This window comes from Poromitra crassiceps (genome assembly GCF_964638095.1).
Source record: "Poromitra crassiceps genome assembly, chromosome: 8".
Taxonomy (NCBI): Eukaryota; Metazoa; Chordata; class Actinopteri; order Beryciformes; family Melamphaidae; genus Poromitra; species Poromitra crassiceps.
Window position 1 is genome coordinate 19,486,822 of NC_139629.1, and position 9,603 is coordinate 19,496,424.

General features: G+C 44.7%; 1 pseudogene across 1 annotated transcript; it reads right to left on the reverse strand.

Annotated features, from left to right (window-relative positions):
* Positions 1-3,097: 3,097 nt before the first annotated feature.
* Positions 3,098-4,105, reverse strand: LOC310780543 (lysophosphatidylserine lipase ABHD12 pseudogene; annotated as a pseudogene). The gene has a single exon. The product of its transcript is annotated as a lysophosphatidylserine lipase ABHD12 pseudogene (transcript).
* Positions 4,106-9,603: the final 5,498 nt, after the last annotated feature.

The window sequence follows — 9,603 nt, forward strand, 5'->3', positions numbered from 1 at the left end:
TTATCTGTCCCTTTGTTCATTAGTGCCAAGTGAAATGAGCTGAAGCTATATGGTAAACACACACACACACACACACACACACACACACACACACACTGACACACACACACACACACACACACACACACACACACACACACACACACACACACAAAAACGTTAAGTTGACCAGCCATTGGCTGAAGATTATTATTTTTTATTTTTTTTGCTTTTGCCATAATGTGCATGATCGTCCTTTCCGATTGGTGGACTTGTTACATGCGATGCAGTCCGGTGTCATGCCGAGTTTTGCACCCCCGCCGAGAATTGCATCCCCACCTTCCGGGAGCATATTGTAATGATTTATACCGAAACTTAACTGTTTAAAAATGATATAATTGTCTGGGTAGACGTGATCTCCAAGCAGGGGGTCTGTCCTGGCTCATGGAGACCGACTTTGATGCATTAGATCCGCGTGGAGGTGACTTCCATGCTGGGGCTCTCTTCTGGCTCATGGAAGCCGACTTTGGTGCTTAAAATCCGGGTACAGATGACCTCGAGACCAGGGGGTCTCTCCGGGCTTTATGGAGGGGGTGCAAATCTCGGCGGTTTGTACCTGCCGAGATTTGCATCCCTGTTTTTAAGTTAAAACAGCCCCAAAATATGGTGGGGGTGCAATTCTTGGCGGGGGTGCAAAACTCGGCATGACACCGGGATGTGCTTTTATGTTCTGTAGGCAAATGCAAGCTGTCTTTAGGGAGCAGAGAGCAAGCAGACTGCTATAAAATGCAACTGAAAAACATGTTTGCATGTCACTGTGTTTGCATTGGGAATGAATAATTCATGCGTATACTGTAGGTGTTTTCACTGTGAGCAGAGACACACAACGAGCTCTCCTGCAGACTCTGCTCTGCTGCAGCCAGTGGAAGACACTGACTGAATACTGTAGGCCTATAGAATAGACTGGGAAATATATTTGTCGACAAAGGCATAAGATTGATACAGACAAACGTTATTATACTAAACATCCTTGATGCTTTTTGCACAGATCCTTACTAGTCCAACAATCCCAGAGGGCAGGGGAAAAAAGATGGGAAGATGGACTATCAACACTCAAAGACATTCCCTTATGGGAATGTTTGAAAAGATGAGCAGGGTATCCTTAAACGTTATGTTAAAGCACAAGAAACCTATGAGTTCTGACAACAACGCATGATCATCCGGCTCAAGATGACTTCCAGCTCCTCATTGACAGTTGACGAGAGGAACTTCCAGCTTCAAACACCATCACAGGTCATCACTTGATATGCATGAATGTGGTCATAAATGTCTGCCTTAATCTGCTTGGTAGGATGTCAGATTTGGGAGATTCCACCACCGACACGCTGGTCTAGTGGTTCTTTCAGCAGAAAGTTCTGGCTGCGTGTAGCGTGTTTTTTGCTCAGTGTTCAGCTCATTGAGCCTCTGACTAGAACATGTATAGCGTGATGTGTTTTTAAGCCTCTCTACTTAACATGCTAGACTGATTGTTCAGCTTTTGCAGCATGCGCTGTCGGTGATAAGTTATGCATAACAGTGCAGTCGGAGACGTGTCCGTGTGAAATGACATTTGACAAGGTGGATTTGGGATCACGTTCTTTGGTCTATGCGTGCAGGAACCTCCCGTTTCGACTTATTTCTGCTAACCTCTGCCCCTTCTCTCTCCCCCTCCATCTCTAGAGGCAGACTTTAAACACACCAAATCTCCTCTCTTGAACTCTACATGGCACGTCATTCTCTCGGGGGGGGGGGTTGGTGGTCTGTTAACTGACTAAAATAGTAACACCCATGTTGATTGTAAATATCATTGCAAGTATGTGTGTAATACAATAAAATACAGCGACTACATCCTGAAATGATGTGCAAGGGTGAGTGTGGGATATCGTCTCAAAAATGACAAATATAGTAATAAAATAAATATACTGTAAGTGGAAAAATAAATACTACAGCTCAGAAATATGTATAGGCTAGAGCTGGCTAGTCATGGCAGTGATTCAAAAAGTTATTTTTCTCAAGTGACCCATCCAACTTTTGTTGATTAAAATCTGTGATCCTCAGATTGCGAATATGTCAATCTCTGTGTTGTAAAATAAGCCTTTTTTTTATTGTTAGATGCATATGATTCACTAACACTTACTACAATACCCATAAGCCTCACCAACTGCTCTATTCTGCTCGTTCCACTGGCACTGTTTGAGGGGTACAAAATCTGGATTTTGAAAAGGGAGGGGACACACCATCTCTATGGAAATTTCGCCCTTGTGCATGTATACTGCCATATTACCATATGAGTTTGATCCAGCCTACAGAATGAGTATAAATAGGATATTTGCATAGTGCAACAATAGCGTGACCTATAGTCTTGACAACCCTATGCATTCTGATGCCATGCCAGGGTAGTGTGTGTGGGCGTATGGGTGCGTACGTGTGTGTGTGTGTGTGTGTGTGTGTGTGTGTTGTGTGTGTAATGCTAAGGTAAAGGAATCGTGTGTGTGTGTGTGTGTGTGTATTTCCACTGCTGGTATTGGCGAGGCTCCGCCCGGCTCAACTAGCTTTTATTGTAGCTTTCCACTGATCAAAAACCAGGACAACCCAGGTTGAGTCGTACTTTTTCAACCACCTCTGTCGAGGTTCCAGGGCTGTGGACCCGGTACCATACGGTGACGTGAAAACACTGCAGACGTGTTTGTGTGTAACGTTATTTCCCAAACTGTCCTGTTATTTCCAGCAGGCTTTTTTGTCTTGCTGCCTTCAGCTCTCTGGTGAAATAAAATCGATCTCCTTGCTCAGCCTTAACATGACGGTTGTGTTCAATTGTTTTGAGAGAGAAAGTCCGTGGCTCCGCTAGGCCGAAGCCGCAGTTCTCCTTGGCGACTGGCCGGGCAGCCGGCTTCTCTTCTCCCTGTAGCGTAGCCCCCGTCCTCCGCTATGCAGTGCAGTACAGTACGCAGGCATGTAAATAAAAAAGAAATATCCAATCTCCTAGCCGATGGTCTCATTTTGAGCGAGTACTACTTGCGGTGGAAGCAGACACTACTTCAGATCAAGTCTGAGTAAAGCAGAGTTGAGACGAGCCGTACTATGCAGTACCATGTGGTGGAAATGAGCCATAAGCGTCGGGACACGTCCTGCCGAGGAAATCACTGAGGATGTTTGGCAGCTGCAGGCTCCTGTAGATGAACTTGTGCTTGTAGGCGAGAGACGAAGAGAAGGGAACGAACTGAACCTTGTGACCGCGGAGACTTTTAGACTGAGCAGCCATGTTGTAGAGCTTCTTGCCCAGGTGGAAAGGAACCACACAATCATCCTCAGCATGAAGAATCAGCACGGAACAGGAGATATGATTCATATTCTCGTCACTGGCGAAGCGGATGCCATTGGCTGTGATGGCATCAAGGAAGAACCAATCAAAACCCGGCAGGTATCTGTACATGATAGAGAGCGGATAGTTCCTCGCACCCTCTCGGATGTTGGTGAATGGAGACTCGAGGATCAGTGCATCAGGAGGACTTCCGCGGTCACACAGCCGTCTGACCAGGTTTGTGGCGACTCCTGTCCCCAGAGAGTGTCCCCAAATGTAAAGTGGTTTCTGCTGCTGCAGTTGGAGTTTCAGCCAATCATAGAGGAACAGAGCGTCTGATGTCATGCCCTCCTCAGACGGGCTGCCGTCCGAGTCGCCCCAGCCTCTGTAATCGAATGCGATGACATGGTAGCCTGATGAACTGAGGACCTTATAAAGCTCAACTCTGTGCTCTCCTCCTCTGGGCTCTGCGTTGCCATGGAGATACAGGATGATGGGGTGTGTGGAGTTCAGCGTGCCGTCGTACCAGTCTCTCCCCTTTCCCTGCGCCTCCTGCCACATCTGGGCAGGGACTGTGTGCCAGACTCCTATCTTGACTCCAGCTTCAGGCTCCAGGTAAAAGTTGCGTGTGTGGTCCAAGCCGTGGTCCAGGGGCCGCCAAAGGTCCATGAAGTACGGCCTCCAGTTAAGGAAGATGAGCTTGGCCATGAGGGTCGGACACAGCTTGACGAGGACGGGGATGGAGACATACACCACTAAGGGCCACAACACCACCTGACTGAACATGACTGAACAGTTATAAAGAGAGCTTGGCTGCGGAGTTTAGTCAGTTTAACCGATCCTGTTGTTTGTCCCTCCTGTGTTCATTAGTTACATCATCAGTGATGTCATAAAATCACTGATCATATGTCATCAGTAAGTATGTAAGGTAAGTAACGAGTAATGACATACTTGACATAGTGTTATGCATTACCCCCAACACTTCTTCTTCTGTGGTGTTTTATGGCAGTTGGCATCCTTTATGTTACATTACCGCCTCCTTCTGGATTGATCCATCCACTGTTTCCCTACATTCTGTAAAACCCGATTCTCATTCACCGCCTAAGCAAGAGTCTTCCCTTCTACCCCCAACACTGATCCTCAGTGATGATGTCATAAAGTGATGTCACGGCTCTTGCTCATAAGACTGAACCTACGCCGGCCGCCAAGGAACCAGACGATGGGCTGAAATCTCTATTAATGGAGGACCCCTTCACGAAGGTGAAGGCGTGTTGCTCAGGGGGGATGAGGAGCGGAGGATCATGAGATGAGGCGCAACAGCCCTGATTGAGGAGGTATGAAAAAGAAGAATGAGGTCTGGAGTGAGACCATCCAACTGTGAGAGGCAGCGATGTGCCGCAGGACATCCAGTCTGCCAGAAAGCCAGAAAGCCATTAGAAGAAGAACAACAACAACAACACTGACCAAGCCCAAGCCACCGAGTCCAATAAGAGTGAGGTGTAGCCAGCCACGCCGTTATTGGACTCCGTGTCTTGTTATTATAAGTTCAGTCCAAAGTAAAAGACATACAGCAGCATGGGGTAGGTAGCATTATCATGATAAGGTTATGACAGCAGCATGGGGCAGGTAGCATTATCATGATAAGGTTATGACAGCAGCATGGGGTAGGTAGCATTATCATGATAAGGTTATGACAGCAGCATGGGGCAGGTAGCATTATCATGATAAGGTTATGACAGCAGCATGGGGCAGGTAGCATTATCATGATAAGGTTATGACAGCAGCATGGGGTTTATGACAGCAGCATGGGGTAGCATTATCATGATTGACAGACACCAACCACAGCTGACATTTATGAGGATTTGACTGGTGGGGTCGAGTGGAAATACATCCATCACAAGTTTTATTATGCTGTTGACTGAGGAGACAAGGTTTCACCGCACACAGACATTAGCTGAAGGATGAACGAGATTTATTCTTGGCTGGTGTCTTCTGGTACTATAGTGGGCTATATATATACTGTGATCTGCACAAGTCACATTTTCACAAGGTTACACTAGCTAAATGAGGAGATAAAATGGTAACAGTCCTCTTTATCATTCTCAGTGACAAATAATTGTAAGTTGTTGATGTGCATCTGTACAGCTGTCGTGTGACTGGACAAGACTTTCAACCACAGCAGGACCCCCTCATTTCATCGCCAGGCAGGTTCTGTTACAGAGACAGCTTTAATACAGACAGGTTCTGTTACAGAGACAGCTTTAATACAGACAGGTTCTGTTACAGAGACAGCTTTAATACAGACAGACAGGTTCTGTTACAGAGACAGCTTTAATACAGACAGGTCCTGTTACAGAGACAGCTTTAATACAGACAGACAGGTCCTGTTACAGAGACAGCTTTAATACAGACAGGTCCTGTTACAGAGACAGCTTTAACACAGACAGGTTCTGTTACAGAGACAGCTTTAATACAGACAGACAGGTCCTGTTACAGAGACAGCTTTAATACAGACAGGTTCTGTTACAGAGACAGCTTTAATACAGACAGGTTCTGTTACAGAGACAGCTTTAATACAGACAGACAGGTCCTGTTACAGAGACAGCTTTAATACAGACAGGTTCTGTTACAGAGACAGCTTTAATACAGACAGACAGGTTCTGTTACAGAGACATCTTTAATACAGACAGACAGGTTCTGTTACAGAGACAGCTTTAATACAGACAGACAGGTTCTGTTACAGAGACAGCTTTAATACAGACAGACAGGTTCTGTTACAGAGACAGCTTTAATACAGACAGACAGGTTCTGTTACAGAGACAGCTTTAACACAGACAGACAGGTCCTGTTACAGAGACAGCTTTAACACAGACAGACAGGTCCTGTTACAGAGACATCTTTAATACAGACAGGTCCTGTTACAGAGACAGCTTTAATACAGACAGACAGGTCCTGTTACAGAGACAGCTTCAATACAGACAGACAGGTCCTGTTACAGAGACAGCTTTAACACAGACAGACAGGTTCTGTTACAGAGACAGCTTTAACACAGACAGACAGGTCCTGTTACAGAGACAGCTTTAACACAGACAGACAGGTCCTGTTACAGAGACAGCTTTAATACAGACAGGTTCTGTTACAGAGACATCTTTAATACAGACAGACAGGTCCTGTTACAGAGACAGCTTTAATACAGACAGACAGGTTCTGTTACAGAGACAGCTTTAATACAGACAGGTCCTGTTACAGAGACAGCTTTAATACAGACAGACAGGTCCTGTTACAGAGACGGCTTTAACACAGACAGACAGGTTCTGTTACAGAGACAGCTTTAATACAGACAGACAGGTCCTGTTACAGAGACAGCTTTAATACAGACAGGTCCTGTTACAGAGACAGCTTTAATACAGACAGACAGGTCCTGTTACAGAGACAGCTTTAACACAGACAGACAGGTCCTGTTACAGAGACAGCTTTAATACAGACAGACAGGTCCTGTTACAGAGACAGCTTTAACACAGACAGACAGGTCATGTTACAGAGACAGCTTTAACACAGACAGACAGGTCCTGTTACAGAGACAGCTTTAATACAGACAGACAGGTCCTGTTACAGAGACAGCTTTAATACAGACAGATTCTGTTACAGAGACATCTTTAATACAGACAGACAGGTCCTGTTACAGAGACAGCTTTAATACAGACAGGTTCTGTTACAGAGACAGCTTTAATACAGACAGGTCCTGTTACAGAGACAGCTTTAATACAGACAGACAGGTCCTGTTACAGAGACAGCTTTAATACAGACAGACAGGTCCTGTTACAGAGACATCTTTAACACAGACAGACAGGTCCTGTTACAGAGACATCTTTAATACAGACAGGTCCTGTTACAGAGACAGCTTTAATACAGACAGACAGGTCCTGTTACAGAGACAGCTTTAACACAGACATACAGGTTCTGTTACAGAGACAGCTTTAATACAGACAGGTTCTGTTACAGAGACAGCTTTAATACAGACAGGTTCTGTTACAGAGACAGCTTTAACACAGACAGACAGGTCCTGTTACAGAGACATCTTTAATACAGACAGACAGGTTCTGTTACAGAGACAGCTTTAACACAGACAGACAGGTCCTGTTACAGAGACAGCTTTAATAGGTCCTGTTACAGAGACAGCTTTAATACAGACAGACAGGTTCTGTTACAGAGACAGCTTTAATACAGACAGACAGGTCCTGTTACAGAGACAGCTTTAATACAGACAGACAGGTCCTGTTACAGAGACAGCTTTAATACAGACAGACAGGTCCTGTTACAGAGACAGCTTTAATACAGACAGACAGGTTCTGTTACAGAGACATCTTTAACACAGACAGACAGGTCCTGTTACAGAGACAGCTTTAATAGGTCCTGTTACAGAGACAGCTTTAATACAGACAGACAGGTTCTGTTACAGAGACAGCTTTAATACAGACAGACAGGTCCTGTTACAGAGACAGCTTTAACACAGACAGACAGGTCCTGTTACAGAGACAGCTTTAACACAGACAGACAGGTTCTGTTACAGAGACAGCTTTAACACAGACAGACAGGTTCTGTTACAGAGACAGCTTTAACACAGACAGACAGGTCCTGTTACAGAGACAGCTTTAACACAGACAGACAGGTTATGTTACAGAGACAGCTTTAATACAGACAGACAGGTCCTGTTACAGAGACATCTTTAATACAGACAGGTTCTGTTACAGAGACAGCTTTAATACAGACAGACAGGTTCTGTTACAGAGACAGCTTTAACAGAGACAGACAGGTCCTGTTACAGAGACAGCTTTAATACAGACAGACAGGTTCTGTTACAGAGACAGCTTTAACACAGACAGACAGGTTCTGTTAGAGAGACAGCTTTAACACAGACAGACAGGTTATGTTACAGAGACAGCTTTAATACAGACAGACAGGTCCTGTTACAGAGACAGCTTTAACACAGACAGACAGGTTCTGTTACAGAGACAGCTTTAACACAGACAGACAGGTTCTGTTACAGAGACAGCTTTAATACAGACAGACAGGTCCTGTTACAGAGACAGCTTTAATACAGACAGACAGGTCCTGTTACAGAGACATCTTTAACACAGACAGACAGGTCCTGTTACAGAGACATATTTAATACAGACAGGTCCTGTTACAGAGACAGCTTTAATACAGACAGACAGGTCCTGTTACAGAGACAGCTTTAACACAGACAGACAGGTTCTGTTACAGAGACAGCTTTAATACAGACAGGTTCTGTTACAGAGACAGCTTTAATACAGACAGGTTCTGTTACAGAGACAGCTTTAACACAGACAGACAGGTCCTGTTACAGAGACATCTTTAATACAGACAGACAGGTTCTGTTACAGAGACAGCTTTAACACAGACAGACAGGTCCTGTTACAGAGACAGCTTTAATACAGACAGACAGGTTCTGTTACAGAGACAGCTTTAATACAGACAGACAGGTCCTGTTACAGAGACAGCTTTAATAGGTCCTGTTACAGAGACAGCTTTAATACAGACAGACAGGTTCTGTTACAGAGACAGCTTTAATACAGACAGACAGGTCATGTTACAGAGACAGCTTTAATACAGACAGACAGGTCCTGTTACAGAGACAGCTTTAACACAGACAGACAGGTCCTGTTACAGAGACAGCTTTAACACAGACAGACAGGTTATGTTACAGAGACAGCTTTAACACAGACAGACAGGTCCTGTTACAGAGACAGCTTTAACACAGACAGACAGGTTATGTTACAGAGACAGCTTTAATACAGACAGACAGGTCCTGTTACAGAGACATCTTTAATACAGACAGGTTCTGTTACAGAGACAGCTTTAATACAGACAGACAGGTTCTGTTACAGAGACAGCTTTAACACAGACAGACAGGTCCTGTTACAGAGACAGCTTTAATACAGACAGACAGGTTCTGTTACAGAGACAGCTTTAACACAGACAGACAGGTTCTGTTACAGAGACAGCTTTAACACAGACAGACAGGTTATGTTACAGAGACAGCTTTAATACAGACAGACAGGTTCTGTTACAGAGACAGCTTTAACACAGACAGACAGGTCCTGTTACAGAGACAGCTTTAATACAGACAGACAGGTTCTGTTACAGAGACAGCTTTAACACAGACAGACAGGTTCTGTTACAGAGACAGCTTTAATACAGACAGGTTCTGTTACAGAGACAGCTTTAACACAGACAGACAGGTTCTGTTACAGAGACAGCTT